A 24,417-nucleotide genomic window follows, 5' to 3' on the forward strand; every position below is an offset into this window, starting at 1 on the left:
ATTAGCAATAGGCTGTGGGTAAAAGAAGGCACGAATGGTACAATAAGGTGAATTGTGTATGAGGATATCATCATATCTCATCATCGGAGACTTATAGTGCATTCGATAGAATACAATGTTCAGAGAAACGTTCACTCACCTTGACCCTTTTTTTGTGAAGTGCTCGACTTTTTGCTGTATCTAGATTGCTCAGATCCAATTCCTGGGATTGGCCTGTACACCAACGGCTTTCACTGCTTCCAGAACATGTCTCTGGCGGATCTCCTTTTGTCAAGTAGATGAAGGCCATTTCTTTCCAATTTTATCCGCCGTAATCTGGTCTCCAGTGGAACATTGTATAGCCTTGGAACCCATATTGTTTCTTCTTGTACTAGTTCAGTAATTTGCTACATGTTTGCTCCCAGCTACCATAAACCTCCTCTTTTAACGTTGTAGGCTAGCTTAAAGGAGTCCAGGTTATCCACAATTGCTGACAGTTACTCACATCATTGATCCCAAAACAAAGCATCAGCTAATGCTGGCTGAGGGTTGAAATTACTAGAATAGGCAGGTAGCATGCAGCTGCTATGCTTTCTCCATTACAATCAACAAGTGTGGATTAATTACAAAGTTTCAGAGGTGAACAAATTTAGCCCCCTAAGTCTTTGAGATAACAAAGAAAACCATGAATGCAGCTTTAACACTGGAGGGATAATGGTAATCCATTTGCGGTCAGAGTGATGGGGTTTTCAGAATGCCAGTTGAAGTTACTTCAGTCTTTCAGGTACTAACTGCATTAACTGAGGTCATGTAATAAAGTCTGTCTATCAGGATATAAAGGACTGTTTGTGGGAGAAGCTTATCCTAAGTCTAGCCCAATGACTTACAGAAGTCAATTGTGTGACTGTTAGGGATGAAGGGGCAATTGAGGTGAATTTAAATTATGATTGTTTTTCCCTTCCTTGCGTCTAAGGCAGCAAAGTTATGTTTGCTTTTCTCTCATTTTTATTCCCATCCCTGACTAAATTAAGATAAACGGTGTTCCCAAACATTTGTTTTGTTAGATGCCAAATTTTTCAAATAAACTCATGCCAATATCTTTTATGATGAAATTAAAGATAGGATTTATTGAAAAAGCATTGAGTAAGTTGGGAATTTGCTTTTTTCATGTCATTCACACCCATGAGCACTCAGGAGATTAAGGAGAACAGGACAGGAGAGGAGATAGGTTATAAATTACAGGTTTTGGTAAATCCAGAGATAGTTGCTCATTTAAGTTACAACTTCCAAGAAGTCAGCATTCAATAACAGTATCCTTGGTGAATTATAGCTGTTTACCTCCTTTTACAGTCAAAGTGAACTGCTTTACAATCTGCAAAATGGGCACAAAGATGGAGGATATAAGGTAATAAAGTGTGAGGCTGCATGAACACAGCAGGCCCAGTAGCATCTCAGGAGCACAAAAGCTGACGTTTCGGGCCTAGACCCTTCATCAGAGAGGGGGATGGGGTGAGGGATCTGGAATAAATAGGGAGAGAGGGGGAGGCGGACCGAAGATGGAGAGAAAAGAAGATAGGTGGAGAGGAGAGTATAGGTGGGGAGGTAGGGAGGGGATAGGTCAGTCCAGGGAAGATGGACAGGTCAAGGAGGTGGGATGAGGTTGGTAGGTAGGAGATGGAGGTGCGGCTTGGGGTGGGAGGAAGGGATGGGTGAGAGGAAGAACAGGTTAGGGAGGCAGAGACAGTTTGGACTGGTTTTGGGATGCAGTGGGTGGAGGGGAAGAGCTGGGCTGGTTGTGTGGTGCAGTGGGGGGAGGGGACGAACTGGCCTGGTTTTGGGACGCGGTGGGGGAAGGGGAGATTTTGAAGCTGGTGAAGTCCACATTGATACGATTGGGCTGCAGGGTTCCCAAGCAGAATATGAGTTGCTGTTCCTGCAACCAAGGTAACTTGCTTTGGGACTCTGCCTAGAATCTCTCCCTTTGAAAGTCAAACAGCAATTGACTTAGAATCCCAGAATTATCTGTCGAAGCAACCCAATCAGTTCTCAATCACTAATAACAGCGCAGCTTTGCCTCACCCATCAGAAATTCCATTATGAGATGACATGGTATCTTGTTTCCAGGCCCTTTGTATCAGCTTTAGCAGGAACGACTTATACAGTGCAAGGTGTCTGGACGCTTCTGAAAATAAAATCATGTGATTAGTCTTTGCTATTTTCTGAGTTCAGCAGAGTTGAATGTGTTTAGAAGAAACAGAATTTATAATATTGAATAGAAAACAATTTTCTTTGGGATTTTTCTTCATGCTTTCTGACAATGACATAACTCAGATGCACTATAGCAAGCAACTAATTACCCTGTGATAATATAAAATGTTCAACAAGATCCGGTCTTATGGCTGATGGACTCAGATGAAGGAAGACTAAGAGTGAAGCCGTCAAAAGTAAGAAGTAGTAGCTGATGGTTGGATTTAGAGTATAGGTGCAATTTTAAGCCAAGTTAAATCAAGGACTGCATCTATTATTATATGATTAGCTGGAGCTTGTGAGCAGCAGATCTTGAAGAAATCTATTTGCCAATAAAGGGGATATTTTGAAAATATCTCAATTTTCTTATTTCTGAAGAAGGGTCCCAAACCGGAATGTCAGCTTTCCTGTTTATCTGATGCTTCTTGGCCTGCTGTGTGCATCCAGTTTCACACTGTGTTATCTCAGACTCCAGTATCGGCAGTTCTTACTATCTCTGAATTTTCTTAGTGCTGTTTTCAAAGATGATTTGCTGTACAAATAAACTAACATATATTTACAATTTGACATCTATAATTAAAAGTTTGTGTAGAGAATTTTTAATCTAGGTTATCCATTTCCCCCATTGCGTGTATGTCCATGTTTTTGCGAAAGTGCAGAAAGGGTTTTTGTTTGGATAACCCTCAAGAAAGCAACCCAAAAAACATAATATTAAACATAGCCCATAATCATCTATCACTTGAGGGAAAAGAAACAGCCAAATATCTTTTAAATACAGAAGAACCATTGAGTTCCTACACATTAATTTCAGAATGATTTATGACTGAAGCCAATTGTAGTTAATCCCTTGTTTTTCACACCATCAGATATTAAATATGAATATGGATGTGATCCAGGACTTACTACAGTGATATTGTATCTTTGTTCAATTACATTTGGAGTCATATGCAAAAGCAACAAAACATTGAAAATTATTTCGATAAAATGTGGAGCTGGAGGAGCACAACAGGTCAGACAGCGTCCAAGGAGCAGAAAAGTTGAAATTTCATGTCTGGACTCTTCTTCAGGAATGGGGAGGGGGAAGGAAGCTGGGAAATAAATAGAGGAAATAAATAGGTTGTGGGGTCGCATTGTAGGAGGTGGAGTTAAAAATGGTGGAGGATGATGTGCTGGATACAGAGTTTGGTGGGGTAATATGTGACAACCGGGGGATTCTATCTTTTTTGTTGTTGGGGAGAGGGGATTTGAGAACAGAAGTGTGGGAAATGCAGGATGCTCAGTTGAGGGCTTTATGAATCATGGGAGAGGGGAAGTTATGGTCCTTGCAGTAGAAGGACTTCAGAGATGTTCAGGAGTGGAATGCTTCATCCTGGGAGTAGATTTGGCGAAGGTGGTGGAGTTCGGAGTACGGGATCACATTTTTGCAAGAGGGTGGGCGAGAAGATGTGTAGTCAAGGTAGCTATGGGATTTGACGGGTTTGAAATAGATGTCAGTGTTGAAACGGTTACAAGAGATAGAGGCAGAGAGGTCCAGGAAAGGGATGGAGGTGTCATAGATGGTCCAGGTGAATTTGAAGTCAGGGTGAAAGGTGCTGGTGATGTAGATGAACTGTTTAAGCTCCTCATGGGAGCATGAGGCAACACCAATATAGTCATCAATATAGTGGAGATAGAGGTGAGAGTTGGAGCCAGTTTAACTGCAGAAGGGGGCTGTGTTATGTACCTTATGAAGAGGCAGGCATAGCTCAGACCCATTCTGGAGCCCATAGCCAGCCCTTTAGTTTGTTGCAAGTAGGAAGAGTCAAAGGAAAAGTTGTTCGGGGTAAAGACAAGTTTCATCTAGCAGATAAGAGTGTCGGTGGAGGAGATCTGGTTGAGCCTTTGGGAGAGGAAGAAACAGAGGACTTTTAGACACCCCTCACGGAGGGCATACAGGTATAGAGAGACTGAGTGGCCATGGTGGAGATGAGGTGTTGGGGGCTGGGGATGTGAAAGTCTTGGAGAAGGTGAAGGGACAAATGTAGGTGAGGAGCTCCTGGACTGGGGTGGGGGGTGGTGGGGATGGAATGGAGTTGAGGCAGGTGGAGATGAGTTCAGTGGGGCAGGAGCAGGCAGAGACAATGGGCGACCAGGGCTGTCAGGTTTGTGGCCTTTGTGCAGGAGGTGGTTCCCCAATCCATACCATTTATTTCCGTCTCATTCTGCTCTTCGGATGCTCCTGCAGCCCCACATTTTATCAACACTATCTTCCAGCATCTGCAGGCCTTGCTATCTCTTAGTCAATGAAAATCATTTTTCATTTTGCCCCCTCCTGATGGCTAAGGCTACCAATCTGAACAGAAAGAAATTCATTACTAATTCCTAGAAGCAATATTTTGATAACAATCATATTATCAATAAGATCCATCAGTGAATGCTTCACTGAGGTATCTTCTGTCCAATGCAACTCATGTTACATTCTGGTGATTCCCCTTCGGGAAACTGTAAATCAAATTTACTAAATGACCTCCAATGAAGATATTACCAATAAGATTCTAGTTTTTTTTGACTTTAATATAAATCACAGCCAATGCAGATTAAATGTGAATTAACAATCAAATGGATTTAAATAAAAAAAGATTAACTTCACTTCAAGTTGTCAATCAACAGAGAAACGTCTCACACAATCACAAACATCCAATCACTCTCCAGACCAAACTAGCACTGTCTAGCTCAAAGTTCTCTTGTACACAATTCTTTATTCAAGCAGGATAAGTTAGACGTCGTTTCTGGCAACACCGTCTAGTTTCAAAGGCGTGATCATTATCAGCTAGATGCACCTTGGCAAAATCTCTGTCCCTCATGTTACAACAGCCCCAATGATATATTTTCCCAAATTTCTTGTTAAAGAACCAATAAAACCCCAGTTCATAGTTTGACTACTCCTGGCAAAGCTCACTCCAAAGTCTACAAGCCAATCTTGCTTTCTAGGAATGAGATATTCTTGGCCAGTTTACACTGTATCTCCAAATACCTCTGCCTTTCTCTTAGCATAAAACAGCAACCTCTACTTGAGAGGGAATTGCTGCTTCCCTTCACAAGAATTGGCTGAGTTCTTCTTTCTAGCTGTGTTTTGTTTTTAATTCACTCATGGGACAAAGACTTCACTGGTTGGCCAGCATTTATTATTCAGAGATAGTAGGAACTACAGATGCTGGAGAATCCGAGATAACAAAGTGTGGAGCTGGATGAACACAGCAGGCCAAGCAGCATCTTAGGACCGCAAAAGCTAATGTTTCGGGCCTAGACCCTTCATCCCTAATTGCCCAGAGAGCAGTCAAGAGTCAACCATATTGCTGTGAATCTGGAGTCACATGTGGGTCAGACCAGGGAAAGATGGCAGCTTCCTTCCCTAAAGGACATTTGTGAACCAGGTGGGTTTTTCCAACAATCGATAATAGATTTGTGGTTGTCATTGGACCCTTAGTTCCAGATTACTATTAAATTCAAATTCCATCACATGGACTCAAGCTTGGGTGCCCAGAACATTACCTGAGTTTCTGGATTAATAGCCCAGCAATTAATACCAATAGGCTATTGCCTCCCCCTTGTGAATAGAGCTGTGAGTTTACCAACTTCATTCTCTCATCCCCCAGTTTGTAGCTTTCATATCTGCATCTCTCCTTTTTTTATCTGTTACGCAGACAGCTGCTTTCTCAACTTCCTTTCTGGCTGCACTATTTCCAGGTCAGGGGATGCCAAGTTATAAGGACTGGTATTTCTTCTTCGCTGAGAAAATTACAATTTACTCTCTTATAACTGTAAATCCTTCAAAATTCATTTCAAAACATCTTGAAACAGTTGCAGATCCCAGGGATATTTTAATAGACCTGTGAGTTTCCCTCCAAACCACATATGTTCTTGACTTGGAGTCATATCATCATCAGATCACAGTCATTGGCTCCAAAACTCAAAACTTCCTTCCTGAGAAAAATGATTATGACGTCCTTCTGAGAGAGCTTCTCTGCCTTCTCACCTTTCTCCAGTTCTCCTTCTCGCAATCTGTACCCCTCTAGGTCATCTCAGTTCCTTCTGTTATGTTGCAGGCTAAGGTGAATGGGCAGTATGGTAACAGGATTAAATGGTTTGAACAGGATACTAGGAGGCAGAACCAAGACCAACATGAGACATGCCACACCCTGTAAACTTCACTATAATTAACTACCAACATGCAATTTACCAACTACTTTCATTAATTTTAATAACTTGACTGCAGCCTATAGAAGTTCAATAGCAAGTGAACAGAGTGTTCTGGAGTCAAGAATTGTACAGGATGGAAACAGACCCTTCGATCATACTAGTCCATGTCAGCTGAATATCCTAAATTAATCTCGTCCCATTTGCCAGCATTTGGCTCATATCCCTCTAAACTCTTGGTATTCATATACCCATTCGGATGCCATTTAAATGTTGTAATTGTACTAGCCTACACCATCTCTTCTGGCAGCTCATTTCATAAATGCATCACCCTCTGCATGAAGAAGTTCCTATGTCCCTTTTAATTATTTCCCCTCTCACCTTTAAACTAAGTCCTCTAGTTTGGGCTCACCTACCCTTGGAAAAAGACTTTGGCAATTCATCCCTTTAAAAATAAAATCAACGTAAAAATATGACTGAGGCAGAGTTTGGAGATTATGGGAAGATTTTCCATATTCAGCTCGACAAGATTAGAACAGTATTTTAACTGGAGTATTGAAGTTGAAAATGCCACGATGCCAAATTAATGTTATGTATTGACTGACGCCACAATGTGCTTATCTAGTGCATTGGAACATGAGAACACTACTAATGTACTCAAAATGGGACCCAAAAAGTTGCTCATGCCAAAGTTAGACTTGCATTGCATAGACACGTATTTGGACATGAGACACCACCAAGGGCAAAATGTCTAAAAGCTGACATATTTACCGCCCTTCCTCTTTTGTAAGATGAACTGCACCATTATCACACTCCAGCAGAAGAGAAAAATAATCACCTTCTCTCGGCTTTTATTAACATAATTCTAGAACCCTACTTTGGGGAGCAAAGAATGAGAACCCTGATAATGTGTTTGGTTCAGAATTCAATTATGAACTTAAGCACTGTTTCGTGTGAATAACACCTTGTTGATAAGCATGCCTACTTTCTTGTTTGCAAACTTATTGACTACTTAAATCGCTCCAATGTCTGCCAAATACTTTCAATTCTCCCATGGTATACTCTATCTCTTGGAAAAGAGAACAGCGGGCTAAAGTGTGGAATTGGTTGTTAGATCTCAGTTTGTGTGGGCTGGCTGTTAACAAGTGTGTGAAACCAGCTTGAGGGCAACTGTGCCACCGATATATCCTTTGTCTTAGCTTCCAATTGTCTATTATCGGTTTCTAATGTTGCTAAGTTGCTCTTCTATAAGTTTAACAAGGCATTTCCTGCTGTCCACTTGAACAGTTTCTCCTCCTTAACTCTTTTTTTTGTTTATAACACTACTAGCTACGTACAAATGTATCACTTCTTATAGGGGTTCTATGAGACATTGTCTTCCCTATCTGAAAATACTGGGTTGGTTCAAAATCACCTAATCATACAGTAATGTGAAAAATACTTCAGTGATAGCAGGCCAAAGCAACATATGTCTTCAATATCTTAAGCAGTGTGGGTAGATCTGTGCTGAATTTAAAATTGTTTCTCAGTGCCGATAGACCACATGCACTTTCCAAATTCTTGGCACTTTTGGATAAACTCATATATTTAAAGTCAATGAACCAGTTTAACTGTATGAGAATCACAAAACACTATTTAAATGCAGTTAAGAATAAAAAAAGTGCAAGTTGAAAGAGGACAATGTTAAAGCCGTTTTAAAAAATGAAAAACTGGATACCCAACATACTTTCTCAATGACTCACGTGATGTTCACTGTAACTTTAGGTACAGTAATATAAAAATTGGTCCTTTGTTAGTTCTCTGTGTTTTATGTCTTAAGGTACATGAACAAATCTTAGAGAAACAGGACTCTGCCGTTCTTTACTTTCCATGCGAATCATTGATAAAGTCTGTACTGGTAAAGTTAAAAATTTATATCTGAATAATTTGTTGGTATGTTTACTATCTTATCATTAGGATTTTTTTTCCAAAGCTCCAACTTCCAATTCCAGCTTATAAAACAGTAATTACTGCTCCAAGAAATCAGGAAAATCCACTCCAACACTGAACTAGAGGGCATAGGTTTAAGGTGAGGGGGCAAGATTTAAAAGGGATCTAAGGGGGACCTTTTTCACACTGATGGTGGTGCATATATGAAATGAACTGCCAGAGGAAGTCATAGAGGCTGGTATGATTACAACATTTAAAAGTCACCTGGGTGGGTACATTAATAGGAAGTATTTGCAGGGCCTGTTTCCGTGCTATGTACCTCTTTGACTCTGACTGTTATGATATTCCCATTCCTTACCTGAGAGACATAAAGAGAACCAAATTTCCCCTTGCACCAGTTTGACTTCTATCTAAGGTGTTCTCTTGTAAGTTACAGCGTTGATTAGACAAATGTTAGTTGCCTTACTCCCTAACTTCTCTCATTTCTTTATTGCCTGTTAGACCAAATGACTTAGTCCTTTTTGAACAGCTTGACCTGGTTCTGGATGTAAGTTTGCTCGCTGAGCTGGAAGGTTAGTTTTCAGACATTTCGTCACCATTCTAGGTAACATCATCAGTGAGCCTCCGGTGAAGTGCTGGTGTTATGTCCAGCTTTCTATTTATGTGCTTAGGTTTCCTTGGGTTGGTGATGTCATTTCCTGTTCTTTTTCTCAGAGGGTGGTAGTCAATGTGTTTGTTGATGGAGTTCCAGTTGGAATGCCATGTTTCTAGGAATTCTCGTGCATGTCTCTGAGACACTGATGATATTACCTAGAATGGTGACGAAACGTCTGAAAACTAACTTTCCAGCTCAGTGAGTAAACTCACATCCGGAACCTCAACCTGAGCTACAAATCTTCTCAAAACTCGCTAGCTTTACCCGGATGTTCGATTGTACTTTTTCAGAAAAAACGCATCATCTCGTTACTGAAAATCTAGTAAGATCTCAAATAGATTATTTTAAACACTGTGAATTTATAATAGTGTAAAAGAATGCGGAAAGGTTAAAAAATGCTTAGATAATAAAATGTGAGGCTGGATGAATACAGCAGGCTCAGCAGCATCTCAGGAGCACAAAAGCTGATGTTTCGGGCCTAGACCCTTCATCACCCTCTGATGAAGGGTCTAGGTCCAAAACGTCAGCTTTTGTGCTCCTGAGATGTTGCTTGGCCTGCTGTGTTCATCCAGCCTCACATTTTATTATTTTGGATTCTCCAGCATCTGCAGTTCCCATTATCACTTAAAAAATGCTTAGTTTATTTTTCTTTATTTTCAAAATATCTAAAACAATCCTTACTTGCTAGACTGATAAATTCAGTAGTTTTTGAAGAAATGTCATAGATTTGATTGACTTACAGTCGTTTCTTCCTTTTACACAAACAACATTTCTGGCCGTTCCCTAAAAAAAAAATTTTGGCAACCTTTCAGGAAACACTGCTTGAAGTCATGTATGGAAATCTGTGCAATTTACTCCGATTTCTTGGTTCAAAACAAGCCCATTTCATCCTGCTCTTCCTGTGCTTCTCCTAAGCCTTTTTATTTAAGACTAGGTCACTACTCTACATATCGATAATTTTCAACATACCTGAAAATCTACAGATCTATTTTATTCGAATGAAGCAGTGAAGCTACAAGCGAAATATATACTTACCACTCGCTATGAAACTTGAGCAAAGTGTATTAAACTTTTCCATTGTGAAGAAAGCATTTGAGCAGCTGCACAGTTAAAACCCAATAAGGTAAGTGTTCTATGATGTATTAGAGAATGTATTTGCTTGGATTATTTCTTTTTCCCAAACAGAATTTTTCAGGCATAGCATCATGCTTACAAACAGGTCTGAGGAAGGCAGTTGAAAAATGATTAGAATTTCAGATCATCCAGAATAAACATCGTAGTTAGTGGGTGCCTGTGCATTGAAATTAATTTCGATTCTTTAAGCTGTCATTGGTGTATTTGATAATATACTGATCGCTACTTGGGCAAACAACTTTCAGTTATTTCATTTTTGTAGTTTCACTTTGCTCCAATGGAAAGACAATGTTGCTAAAATCTGGAAGAGAAATGGAAGGGGTTAGATACCTTCTGACTATGGAAATGGATAAACGGCATTTGAATCATTCAGAAATAACTGATGCAAATAGTTGCTTTATTTTGCAAAATAAGTTTCTGAAAATAATTTTATGCTCAGTACCACAGTAACTTGGTCATAGACAGAAATTCATATTACAGTATGTTGAGGAAGTAACTTCTGTGGTGTTAAATATAAATATTTTGAAAAAAAAATAAATTTTGCATATGTTTGTCCATGAATTAAATCGAAACAAGTCTCAGAATGAAAACTCTGGTTTCCACTTAAGCTGGAGGAAAGATTTGTGAATCCATTGTCATAATATTAGCTTCCTTGCAGTCTGCTGTTGAGCTTGTGCCATTGATAGATTTCAAATAGACAATGTTCTTGCATTTGCGATTAATTCAAACAAATGACATTGAAACAAAGGGAAAAAAACTAATCACTGGTTTTGTCATCCTCATACCCGTTGAACACAGTCTGCTTTGGTTTTGAAAACATGGAATAAGTTATGTGGAGCCAACATCATTTGTTCATATCAGAATAATTACACAAAGTCTTTTCTCATTAGTCACATTTTGCACACTTCATCTATTGTAGCTGTCGGGGCACTGGTTAGATCATTGGGTTGGCAAAAATAATGTTCACAGCAGCTGTTTCATCTTCCTCCCAACTCTATTACAAGACAGATCTTAAGTTATATCTTGAATTCCTCTACTGAGCAAAGAAAAATTAGCTTGAGACAATAGGAGTGTGTGGTGCAAGTAACATAATTAAATATTTAACCTTATGAGTTAACAACAATATGTATAGTAAAACAAAGATTGAAAAGAACTGACGTGATAATTTTTAATTTGAAGCATTACAATAGTTTTTGGGTCAGAATAGGGGCTTGTTCCTTTAACATTGAAGACATTTGAAGTCACTCATCTACAACTCATTGTATTCTCAAAGGATACTGTTAATCTAAAAACTGTATATAATGTGGATGAGATTAATTTATTTTGGGAAGGGCTCTTATTGTTGGCCTATTTAACATTTAGTGCCAAGTTAGATTGGTATAGCACAAAATACTTTTGTATTAAATACATAAAGAAGATGCACAGTATCATCATCTTTAAAAAAAATTGTAATCACCATCCAGCGTATCTCGTTGGTAAAGTGATGTATGTTAATACTGAAGAACAGTTGTGTAGTACCCACTGTGTATAATAATGTGCCCAACTGGTATGTTTGATATTAATGCAGTCAACCTGTTTCTACTTATGGGCAGCTCGCATTGCATAAGGTAGCCATTAATATATTCAGTCGGAAATTTTGTAGAATCTTCTTTACCCATAGAAATGGCACAATGTGGTTTTTGTTGTAATAGAGAATAGTTGACGTGACGGCATAAATGCAGCCAATGGGAAGTCAGACAGGGAAAAGAGCAGAAGCCAAGGCTGGTAGAGATAGGGGTACAGAAGGCTGTGAAGCATTGACACCAGCAGAGACCAGTAGATCCAATAGAAAGATTCTCTGCTGAGAATGCCTTGTACTGCATTATTATCCAGTATAAACAATGCCTTTCAGAGCTGACACAACTAAGTCAGAATACATTTGTACAAATGACAGCACAGGTACTGATCATTCAGCCAACCAGTCATTTAACAATGGAAGAAAATGAAACAGTGGTAAAGAATTCGCAGCATAATACTCGCAAAACTTACTTCTGGTAGTTTTATCAAAAAAACAATTTCTCTACTTTCCCTGAGCAGAATCTGAGAAAAATATATTGTATAACACTCATTTGCACACACTTCATGTTGTCTTTTTTTGTTGACACAGTGAGGAACTAGAGGAACACAGCAGGCCAGGCAGCATCAGAGGACCGGGAAAGTGGACGTTTTGGGTTGGGGCCCTTCTTCAGAAATGGGGGAGGGGAAGGGGGCTCTGAAATAAATAGAGAGGGGAGACCCCACTACAAAGGATATATTTCGCTCCCCACCTTTATCTACCTGCCGGAGGGACCGGTCTCTTCGCGACTCCCTCATGTGCTCCACATTCCCGACTAGCGCCACCGCCCCGGCACTTTTCCCTGCAACGGCACGTCCCCCCACAGCTCCCCCCTCACCTCCATCTCAGGCCCCAAAAAACCTTCCACATCAAACAGGTGTTCACCTGCACATCTGCGAATGAGGTCTATTGTATCAGCTGTTCCCGATGAGGCATCCTCTACCACGTGGAGGCTCAGACTGCTTTGTAGAGTACCTACGCTCAGTTATCACTCAACAACGACACCTCCCAGTCATGAACCTCTTCAACTCCTCGTCCCACTTCCTGGATGACATGTCTATCCTGGGCCTCTTCCAGTATCACAACGATGTTAACTGGAAACTGGAGGAACAGCACCACATATTCCAACTTGGGAGCCTACAACCCAATGGTCTCAATGTGGACTTTACTAGCTTCAAATTCTCCCCAACCCAACTTCATCTCAAGGCTAGATCCCCCTACCCATCCCTATTTCATTGGCCTGTCCATCTTCTCTCCCACCTTTCCACTCCTCCCACCTCACTGACCAATCTCCACCACTACCTAAATAAAAACCAAAAGAACCGTGGATGCTGTAAATCAGAAACAAAAACAAAGTTGCTGGAAAAGCTCAGCAGGCCTGGCAGCATCTGTGGAGGAGAAAACAGAGTTAACGTTTCAGGTCAGGTTCTGAGGAAGGGCCACTGGACTCGAAACGTTAACTCTGTTTTCTCCTCCACAAATGCTTCCAGACCTGCTGAGCTTTTCCAACAACTTTGTTTTTGTTCCTAAAACAATTCCTACCTCCTATCACTGCCCCCCCCCCCAATTTGAATTATTTTAGAGCACACTTCCCCACTTCCCCCCCATTTCTGAAGAAGGGTCCCGACGCAAAACGTCAGCATTCTTGCTCTTCTGGTGCTGCCTGGCCCGCTGTGATCCTGTGGCTCCACACTGTGTTATCTCAGACTCCAGCATCGGCAGTTCTTACTATCTCTGTCTTTTTTTGTTGTTGTTTTCTTTCTCACTCCGAGAATTTTATAAAATAAATTTTAGATGCTGCATCCCTGGATTCCTAGCCACCTTTGAATGATTCTTTGTTTAATATATTTTTTAATCAGTTTTGATAGAATCAATAAATCACCTATTTTCAAGGTAATGTTAATGTCACTTCAATGATTAAAAAAAACTATTTGGAATATAGCCAAACTACCCAATCCAGAGCCTTGTAACCCCACCAAATCCCAGTGGTTACTTCTTGCAAGTTGAGGAAAATAACTAAAATATCGTTCTCCAAGCTAAGATGACTGAGTTAGAAATTGACACAACTTGTCTACTTTTTATATGTCAAGCCAAATTTATGAATAAGTTGATCTAAAATACTGAATGATTTTATTAGAAAAAGATCATCAAAGCAGTACTTCTAGTAGAAGAAGCTGTGTTTTAATTATGACTTGCAGATGCAAATGAGGTCATACTCGAATAATTCATCAACATAATTATCCTAAATGGTATGACAAGCACATTTCAAAGTATATAACACTGTATAACACGAGTATTTGTTCTTATACGTCATAATGAACATTTTTTAATCTAATTAACCTGCTGACCACATGCAAACTCATTAAGATTTACATGATTAATGACGATCATCTGAAGAAACATAATGTGAATTGTCCAAGTTTCATGTGAATGGGACATAGCGTTTTGGAGCTGAAATGAAGATGTGCCCCATGGTGCAGCAAAACTAAATTCCTCAAATGTTGAGTTATCAGTTCTAGCAAGGTCACTCAGGCAAGTGGAGAGCAGGAATCAGAGGCTTCCACATGGGAGGAAATGAAGAAGGAACATTGAAACTGTTGTCGATAGAAGGGGTAAGGAGGAGATCTTGTAGTATCTATTCTGCATTTCTCATGCACAATGCATAGGAAAAGGCCAATTTGAGTGATAAATAAATTATATAATGAAATGCCATCAGTAATAACCTAACTGACATTGATCAATCTCTGTGAAGTACAACTGAGGGAAAGAACTTCTGGAAAAAAAAGGCTGAGTCATTTGCAACCATATTTAGCCAGGTATGGCAATTGAATGATTCATGTTGACCTCTTCCTGAGGTATCCCAGAAGGAAACTTTAAGTCAAGTTGATACACTCCATGTGAAATCAAGAGCTGGCTAATGGCAATGAATACTGAAAAAGGTTATGGGTGCTGACAACTTCCTGGCTGCGGTACTGAAGACTTGTGCTCCAGAATAAGCAGCACAACTTACTAATCTGCTCCAGGCGCAGATACAATATTGTCATCTATTTGCCAAAATGTGAGATTATCCATTTATCTTGTGACAAAGTGGAAGATTACCCATTTATGTTCTGATGACAAAAGAAAAGCAGTACAGATTGAATTTTGCAAACTACTGCGTCATTAAGCTACTTTCAATTGGATGAATGGTATCATAGACACTGCTGTCTAGTTGAACCTGTTAAGTGCGGACCTTGTTTTTAGAAGAGTCTAACTTTAAGGATTCCATGTTCTGTGTTGCCATGTTGCCATTCTGTCTGGTAGTTAGTCTGTAATGGCTTTGTAATTTTCACACCATAAAATCTGTTGCCATGTTGGAACATCTGCTTTATAATCTATGACATATTAGACTGTTTTAAATAAATTAAGCCACATTCAGTTCCTTCTGAAAGCTTGATTATTAAACCATTATCAATTATATGACATGGTGAACGGTGTTGGCAAACATTGGGATGATCAGGCCTATTGTGCTTCAACAGTGAATGAGAAAGTTAACCTACAAACGAAACACATAAAATGAAATAAAGTGTATGAGACAACCATCACTGAATTTGTACCTTTAGACGAGCTAAGCATGTTGAAACCATAACATGCTTGTAAGCAGAAAATTCCTATCAAGAGGTCAGTTTAACTCAATTAAGGAAGCAAAGTGACAAAGGTGTGTGCTGGATCACTAGCAAGCAGAGAAGATCAAAGGCATAAGAACCGAAAGAAGCGCGGATGCTGTAAATCAGGAACAAAAACAATGTTGCCAGAAAAGCTCAGCAGGTCTGGCAGATCTGTAACGGAAAAAAAACAGGGTTAGGGTTTCGGGTCCAGTGACTATTCCTCAGAACTGCTGGTCAATGGCATGTTGTTGTAATGTTGATCATTTTTCTTATGATAAATTAGGTCATGGAAGATCTTCTAACAGAATTTAAAATGATGGCAAAGCTGTGTTTTTAAATTTATGTGCCCAATGCAAAAAAAAACCAAGCCATTAAGATTTGCTTAGCACTGAGGAGTGGTAATGTACATATGTTAAATCAACAGGATTAACAGCCAAAGAACTAAAAGATCCCCCAAAAGGTATAACTACATCAGAAAAGCAATTCAGTATTGTCTTTGATTTCTTTAACAATATTAATTTAAATTCAGGTTGTTTAGACATAATCCATGGACTATTTTATGAACAAGTGGCAAGTAGAGTGCTCATGATCTGATTTTCCAGTTGTGCGGCTAGTAAACAATATTGAGTTGGCGATCACATTCTACCTGAGAGGCACTTTTCAGGACTATTTGCTAGACTAACTGGAGGCTTACAGTGTCAAAGGGTGACTGAAGAATGGATGTAAGCACAAAGTAATCCTCATAGGAAGACAAAACAAGTCTTAGGCACAAATCTCATTGTTAGAAAGCCAAAACAAAGTGTGATACATGGACTTCTGCATGTATCAAGAAACTGGCCATTTTAATTACATTTTGCAAGGCACATGGCAGAAAGGCCAGTGGCAGAGGTAGTGCACCAGAGCAAAGCCTAATATGGCTAAAAAAGAGCCATGCAATGGCTGAAACACAAAACATTCAAACAACAATAAAGGCCGTTTGGTATCCTGCCAGAGGTAGGTACATGAATTGATTGAAAAACCAGCATCTGACATTGTACGTGACGAGACAGAAAATGGTTCAAACATATTTCACGGAAAATCTCCTGGAAAACATCAATGACATCACACTATCCAAAGCATTTGCAAAAATTCAAATTATCCATCCTTATAAAACTGGTAACTATTCATTATTAGCTAAGATTGATGACAGGGACAGGCACCGATATAATACCTCTGTAAATTAAAAATGTCAAATAGCCATAGACATGGGAAACAAAGATGACACATTTGAACATAAAGCTTTCATGTACAATGTGTTGGAGTGCAAGTACATTCAATCCATCTGACCATTGCAGATTTCCTGCATCGGACACTACCGGACGTGCAACTCCAGGTATACCAACATGGTGTGACTTTGCACTGGTCACAATCAGTTAAACATTAGAGATACAACAGAACCTGCAGCAGATTATTCAAGAAACAATTGCAGAACTAAATATTGAAAATAGTTGGGGAAAGACATCATTAGTGGGAGGCACCCTAACAACAATCACAATGTAGACCAAAGTGTACAAAAAGAAATATTGTGTGCTTTTGTTAAAGGTATAGCAATAAATGTTTCTAGTCTACATATAAGCTGAAAGATCTGTTTGACAGTAGTAGCCTGGATGAGAATCTCTTTGAAAACTTTCTTGTAACGTCACATGTAGAGACTAGATTATTTTACTATTGGATAATTTGACAGGATGAATTGATGACCACAAATTTTATGCACTCTTCGATAGCAGCGACCATATTTTGTCTTTAAAATACTTCCAGTTTGAAAGGGAGAAGAATGTGTCTAAGGCTAGTGCTATAAACTTAAATAAAGGCAACTATGTGGCATGAAAGCTGAGCTAGCTGTAGTGAACTGCCATTTTACATGAGAAGATCTATCAATGGACACTCAATGGAAAAATGTAAAGTAACATTTCAGAATATTCAAAGCAAGTGTATGCCTACTGTAGAGAAATATTTTAAATTAGGGGGTACATTGTCTCTAGTGAACTAAAGTACTCCCAGGAAAAGCATTAAATTTAAGGAGGAAGCAGGCAACTGCATAGATGAATGGCAGGTAAAATGATTGGGCAGAATATAAAAATAAACAGAGACTGATTAAAGGGTTAGTCGGGGTAGAAAGTAATGTATGAGAGGAAGATAGCTAGGAGTGTAAAAATAGATATCACGCATTTCTATAGGCACTTAAAGAGGAAAAGTCTAAGTAAAATGAGCGTTGACCCTCTAGAGAGTTAGAATGTGGAATTATAGTAGATAATAAGGAAATGGCAGATGAAATGAACGAGCATTTTGCTTCTGTCTTCACTATAGAAGATACAAAAAAATTCCAATAATAGCTGTAAATCAGGAAGCAGAAGGGAACAGGGGAATTAGTGCAATTGCAATTGTAAGGGAAGTGGTACCAGGCAGACTGGCGGAGCTGTGGACTGACGAATTGTCAGGTCCAGATGGACAACTTCCAAACCTCTTAATCATGGTTTCCAGTGAAATAGAGGATGCATTGGTGTTAATATTTCAAAATTCCCTTGGCTCAGGAAAGATTCCATTAGACTGGAACATAGCAAATATTCCTTTTATTAAAGAAGGGAGGGAGGCAGAAAACAAGAATCTAGAGTTCAACCACCTTGATGTCTGTTTTGGCGAATGTGTGTGAATCAATTGTTAAAGAGATTGTAGCTTCTTAATTAGAAAAATGCATGATAATCAGGAAGAGTCAGCATAGTTTTATCACAGGGAAATTGTGTTTAACCAATCTGTTGGAGTTCTTCAAAAGAATAATGTGTGCTATGGATGAAAGAGTGCAATTCCAGATGACATTTGATATATTGCCACAGCTAAGAATATTATGGGAAATAAAAACATATTAGCATGGATAGAAGACTGGCTGGTTGTCAGAAAACAGATATTTTGCAAAAATGGAGCGTAAAGTCTAAAAATCACACGCCATCCTGTCTTAGAAATATATCACCACTCCTTCATCGTTGCTGGGTGAAAATCCTGGATTTGTCGCCGTTGCATTACTGTGCGTGTACCTTTACCACATTGAGTAATCAATTGCATCTTCTCCAGGATAGCTAGAGGTGTCTCATAAATGTTTGCCTAACCAGTGCCTGAAACATCCCATGAATTTATTCTTTAAAAATTGTGTGTTTTCTTAGGCAATGAATCCTTAAGTTCTCAATGGCAATTGATAGGAAAACAATCGTTAAATTTAAATTGAGATTGATAGATTTTTGTAACCAGAACTGTCAAAAGACAGATAAATAAAACCTAAACGAGTTAAGGTTACAGATTATCTATCATGTAATTGTGACAGCCTATAGTCAAGGGGCTGAATGGCTTACTCCAATTCCCCTGCTGCAACATTCCCAGATACCGTGATTCACGGACATTTTCAGTCACTGCAAAGCTTCACGATTATACTTGCTGCCATGGTTTTTACAAAACCTGTCACATATGAATATTACTGCTAAAATAACATACTCTGATCTTAGCCCTCTTCGCAAATATGATGATTCAAACTTTTATATTTCAGAAAAAAACAGCTCGGTTCATATAATCTCTTAGGGTGGAACCTTGGCTTCTCTCTGTGCTCTTGTACCATTACCTCCAGGACCAGTTGGTTCTATCTTTGCCTGCTCCTAATTCTCATCTATTTGTAGCACCTCAGCAACCTCACCTGAAATCGCAGTGTTAGTTCATCTGCAGAATAATGGCATTCAGCTTTACCTTACCACCACTTCTTAAGACTCCTTCACTGTTGCTCAGGTATCAGATTGATTATGTGCAATCCCTCAACAGAAAAGCAGAAATTTCCTTTTATTAAATATCTGAAATACTGAAATCAGTGATTTTGGCCTCCTCCCCTTTTTCTGTTTTGTCGGCATTTCATCACTTTACATGGTAATAGTCTGAGATTACATCAGTCTGTTTGCAAGTTCACTTTACATTTAATCCTGAGATGAGCTTTTCACTTTATATTCATGAGACCACAAAGGACACCTATTATCACCTTTGCAACATTGTTCAACTTTGCCCTGTCTCAACCCGTTTATAAAAGTTTAGCCCTCAGATCATGAGCAGTTTTGATTTTTCTCATACCTAACTTAATGATTTGTGTCCACGGAATCTTAAATCTCTTAGATTTTCATTGAGAACAAAGGCATCTGTATGAGGACATGGAAAGAGTGGGAATAGTAAAAGAGCCTGAAAGTAAGCTCTGAAAAAGAAGATTACGCCTATTTAGTTAAATGGCTAATGAGTGAGGACAGCGTACATTTGGATTTTCGACGGAGCTCTAATGAGCAAGCATACAATAGGTTACTCTAAGAAGTGGAGCTTTGCAGCACTGGCATAAAGATTCGAGATTAAATAAAGAATAATTCTGAAAGATAAATGATGGCTAATAATAGTCTCTGTTCAGCACGAAGTCCAATGATAAGTGGAATCCCACAGCTACTCATATTCGAGATCTCACACTTCAACATCTACAATAATATGAGTAATGTTTTGAACAATTATGCACAAATGGTGAAAAGAATTGTGCTAATGTTATAATCTCAGATGTGAATGAAACAATTGCAGCCTGATTTAGTTCTAATGACTGAATTAGACCATATGTGGCAGACAACATTTACAAGCACACAAATCACAGGTAGAAATGGGCTATTCAGCTCCCTGACTCTGAACCACCATTCAAGAAAATCATGACTGATCTGTGTGTGTTCCAAATCCCACATTCCTATCTATCCCCAATAAGCTTTTATCCCTCTGTTTAACAAGAATCAAACTTTGGTCTTAAGCTACACAACCCTCTGTACAATAAAACAAAATTCTCTACATCTCAGTTCTCAAAGGGTAACATCTAATGCTAAAAAAGAAGAGTCTCCTCACTCTAGACTAAGTCACTAGAGTTAGCATCCTTTTCCAGGCCAACTTGTCAAGACTGTTCACAACCATATAAATTCAAACAAATCATCCCTTGCTCGACTGAACTCCAGTGAAAACATGTGCAGCCTGTCTAAACCTTCTTCATAACACAGCCCATTCATTCTAGGTATCATGTCCAGTAAACTTTCTCTAAACTGCCTCCAAATCATTTACAACCTTCATCAATAAGGAGTCCAAACTGTTCACAGTATTCAATGAGTGGTCTCAGCAATGTCCTTTTGTAAGTGATGCATAACATCCTTATTTTTATGTTCAATTCCTCCCGTAATTAAGAATACCACACATTAGTATGCCTGATTTTATGTTTTAATGGCATAGTAACTTCATGTAACTCACACACCAGAATACCTCGATCCCTCTGCATTTGGAATTTTGCAGTTATTCTCAATTTAAGTAATATTCTTCTTTTATTATGTAATATAAACAACTTTACATATTTCCACAACATACCCATCTTCCAGACTTTTGCCTATTCAGTCAGCTTATCCAGATTAGCCTTCATCCTTGATATGTCACTTCACGTGATACTTTTCTAATTACCTTTGTGTCATCTGCAAATTTAGCCACCATGCTTTCACTCCCCTCATCTGAGTTATTAATCTAATCTGTGAAAAGTTGTGGGCTCATCTTAGACACTGCAAGACTCCACCAGCCGCATGTTGCCAATATGAAACAGAGGCATTTATACAAACTCTATTTTCTGTTTGCCAGCCAAACAACATTCTAGCCTCTTTGATGAAGGGTCTAGGCCCGAAACATCAGCTTTTATGCTCCTGAGATGCTGCTGGGCCTGCTGTGTTCATCCAGCTCCACACTTTGTTATCTAACATTCTATCCATGCTGGTTTGTTGCTTCCATGTCACAAACTCCTATTTGGCCCATTAACGTTTATGTAGACATTTAATATTAATGACAGCATTATTTGCATTTATGTAGTTCTAAACACAAGCATGCGTATACCATTCAAGATTTGCAACTGAAGAGTGAAAGACCTATTTTTTATACCTCATCATATTCTGTAGATTCACAGCTAATAACACAAATTAATAACAAAAACAAGTAGAATATTAAAATATATTGCTAAAATGATCCTATACAGTTTCTGCCATTTATAATTTGGTGTATTGGTGTTTACATGATTTGCTCATCAGAAATACTGGTGACTATACTGTAACAAGTGCAGTAAAGTTGGCAAATTGTAACTTTACTAATTTTAAACCTTAATATGTTTCTCAAGAAAATGTTTTATTTTCAAAGCAATGACTAGAGTGAGTTCCTTTGAGAACTGGCACAATATCTGCTATGAAGTCTTCATATTTAATCAGCTATGTGGACTTGAGTTTGAAGAACTATGGATACCTGCACTGGTTTTCTTTCAGAGGTAAATAAAAGGATATTGGAACATTCATTTTAATAAAGCATTACTTGGCAGCCATATATCTTGTGATTGACTGCTTGATTACTGCAGAACCCCTGCACGGGATTATGACTGTCAGGTTTCACTTTCAAATTTGGATATTGTTTGTGGTATTTAATGACCTCCTAGTTGAAAGAAAGGAATTTCCCAGCTTAGCTTTCCTGCTTCTGTAAAATTCCCTGTAGTGAATCTAATGAACCTGAGTTGACCACTTGAAGAGTGCCTGAAAGAATCCTAGGGGAGCTACATTTGCAAAAATCCCAGAGCAAACTGTCCATCTTTGGTGACACGTAATTATGTGTATCAAATTACCAGACTGACAGGTATCTGTCTCAGTCCTTGAAGTACCAAATGATCATTGGCCCAAAAACATGTTTTCCAAAGTGAAACTTGAGAAAAAGAAAACAATTTTTCCCTTTTCCTTGTGTAAGTAGGTATGTGTTTATATGTATTTTGGGATGTTCAGAAGATAGATATTCACACTTTCATCTTTCAAACTATATATTAATCAGCTTTACATCTTTATGAAAAAAAATCTTGTTTTCCCAATAAATCAATAATGTTCTTGAGTCTTTAAAGAAACCCGATAGATGGATGATTGTAAAAATAATGTAGATTAAGTATCTAAATAGCAATATCTGTAAGTGTGTAAAACAATCCACTTTATGTAGTGGTGAGTATAGTCGTGGGACTAAAGGAAGATACAATGCACTCTAATCGATCATAATGACCTCCAGTTGGTGTTATTGCCATAGCACTTCTGTTAATTTAAGGTTCTGTAGTGCCTCATTTAGTTGTGGGTTGGTTCCACTATCAGATCCTATTTAGATGTCTCTTTCAGTAACTTGAATAACTTTCAGTCGTTAGATATACTCTTCTAAGAGTGACTGGCTCTGGTAGATTTCTGCAGAACTCCTTTCATTTGCATTATTTAACTCACTCTCCTGTGAAGTCATGTATCTCTCCAATACAGACTGATTTCGCTTTATTTACAGAGTCTAGCACGTGATTGCTGGTGATGCCATTGCATCATCATATATATCACTATCTCATCAGTCGACAACATTGGTGTTTTAACAGACTGAAGCAGATAACATATTCACAATTGCAACAGTCAATTAAATTCATTGTAAGGCTGAAATTGAACAATATACACATGGCAATTTGAGAATCCACAGTGTGAATCCATGCTCATGCTTCAACTAAGCATATTTCTCTTCCTCTGTTCATCTTCATGAATTTTTACTTGTCTTTGGTGATGGTAAGCCTTGTAGGAACTTATTTCGTTCTCAGTTGGAACCCAATTACCAAGACATAGGGCCCATTTCAAAATTACATTAGTTAAAGGGAGTGCAGACAATTAGTACTGTAAGAAAATGAATTGGTAAACACAGGAAATTAACAAAGTCTAAATTAATTGAGGCACCCAGTGAACAGACTGATTTGGACAGTGTGTTTAATATGTGTCGCTTCAGAAATTGACCCCCAATGGAACAGTTACTACTATAGGCATATCCCAATGATAAGTATGGATAACATAAGCAGTGGGGAATGAAGAAAACAAAGTGCATTGTTGTGTCCTTGCACAAGGCCTTGGTTAAGTCTCATCTTGGACTGTGACCAGTTTTCAATCTTTTGTTTGGCAGTGATACAAAGATCGTGGAAAAGGCTCAGTGCTGAATGATTAGATTGATCTTTGATTGAAATACTCTTACACAACAATAATCTTCAAGATCTTTACTCAGAGAGAGCATAAACATTAGGAGATTTGATTCTGGTCATCAAAATGCTGAAGAGAATAATATAGTTTCATATGTTTCCGTTTGAATTAAATATGCTAAGGAGAAACAGCACATGTGTGTATAACTCAGCTAAATGTAGATTAGATGCCAAGATGTTTCTCACATTGCAAAGATTCAATAATCCCTTATAATGAATGTAGCAGCTTTTCAAGCATTTAAAAATTGCTTTCCATGACTGAGAGGGAAGGATAAAATAGATGAGAGCTTCACAGTGATTGTTCTTTTCTGGCTTTGAATCAGTTTGATCAGCATTGGAAGGGGGGTGTTAATATTCCCTATTTTCTCAGAATTTGTTGAACATTTTCTTTTCACCTATGTTCATCTTCAGTCCTGAAAGGTTATATAACTGTTGTGGATGAACAGCATTGAAGACTACAATGCTCAGACGCAACATACAGTTATGAAACAATCAATGGACCAACTGGTCTTTTCTTCTCCATTATTCACGTATATTTGTATATGACAAACAGATTTTTTTGGTCACTTGGAAGGTCACTTTGGGCAGAGCAGTGGCTCAGTGGTTAACACTGCTGCGCACAGTGCCAGGGACCTGAGTTCGATTCCACCCTTGGGCGACTGTCTGTGTGGAGTTTGCACATTCTCCCCATGTCTGCGTGGGCCTCCTCCGAGTGCTCTAGTTTCCTCCTATAGTCCAAAGATGTGCAGACTAAGTTAATTGCCCATAGTGTTCAAGGATGTGGAGCTTAGGTGGGTTATAGGGGCTTGAGCCAGCGTGGACTTGTTGGGCCAAAAGGCCTGTTTCCACACTGTAAGGATTCTATGATCTATTCTACTTGTTATAGCAATGGTATTTCACTGGTAAATTATTAGGAACATGCAAGTTTTTAAAT

At 38.8% G+C, this 24,417-nt stretch overlaps 1 protein-coding gene across 2 annotated transcripts in view; it reads left to right on the top strand.

Moving 5' to 3' along the window:
• Window positions 1–9,809: 9,809 nt before the first annotated feature.
• angpt2b (angiopoietin 2b) overlaps window positions 9,810–24,417 on the top strand; it is a 215,908-nt gene continuing 201,300 nt past the window's right edge. The window contains exon 1 of one of the 2 annotated variants that reach the window (XM_048558424.2): window positions 9,810–10,109. The gene's annotated coding sequence lies outside the window, so the exon portion shown is untranslated. Of the gene's footprint in view, window positions 10,110–21,643; window positions 21,729–24,417 lie in introns of those variants that run through there. The other variant, XM_048558425.2, reaches the window with a different exon arrangement.

The sequence above is a fragment of the Stegostoma tigrinum genome, chromosome 24, assembly GCF_030684315.1.
Source record: "Stegostoma tigrinum isolate sSteTig4 chromosome 24, sSteTig4.hap1, whole genome shotgun sequence".
Classification (NCBI taxonomy): domain Eukaryota; kingdom Metazoa; phylum Chordata; class Chondrichthyes; order Orectolobiformes; family Stegostomatidae; genus Stegostoma; species Stegostoma tigrinum.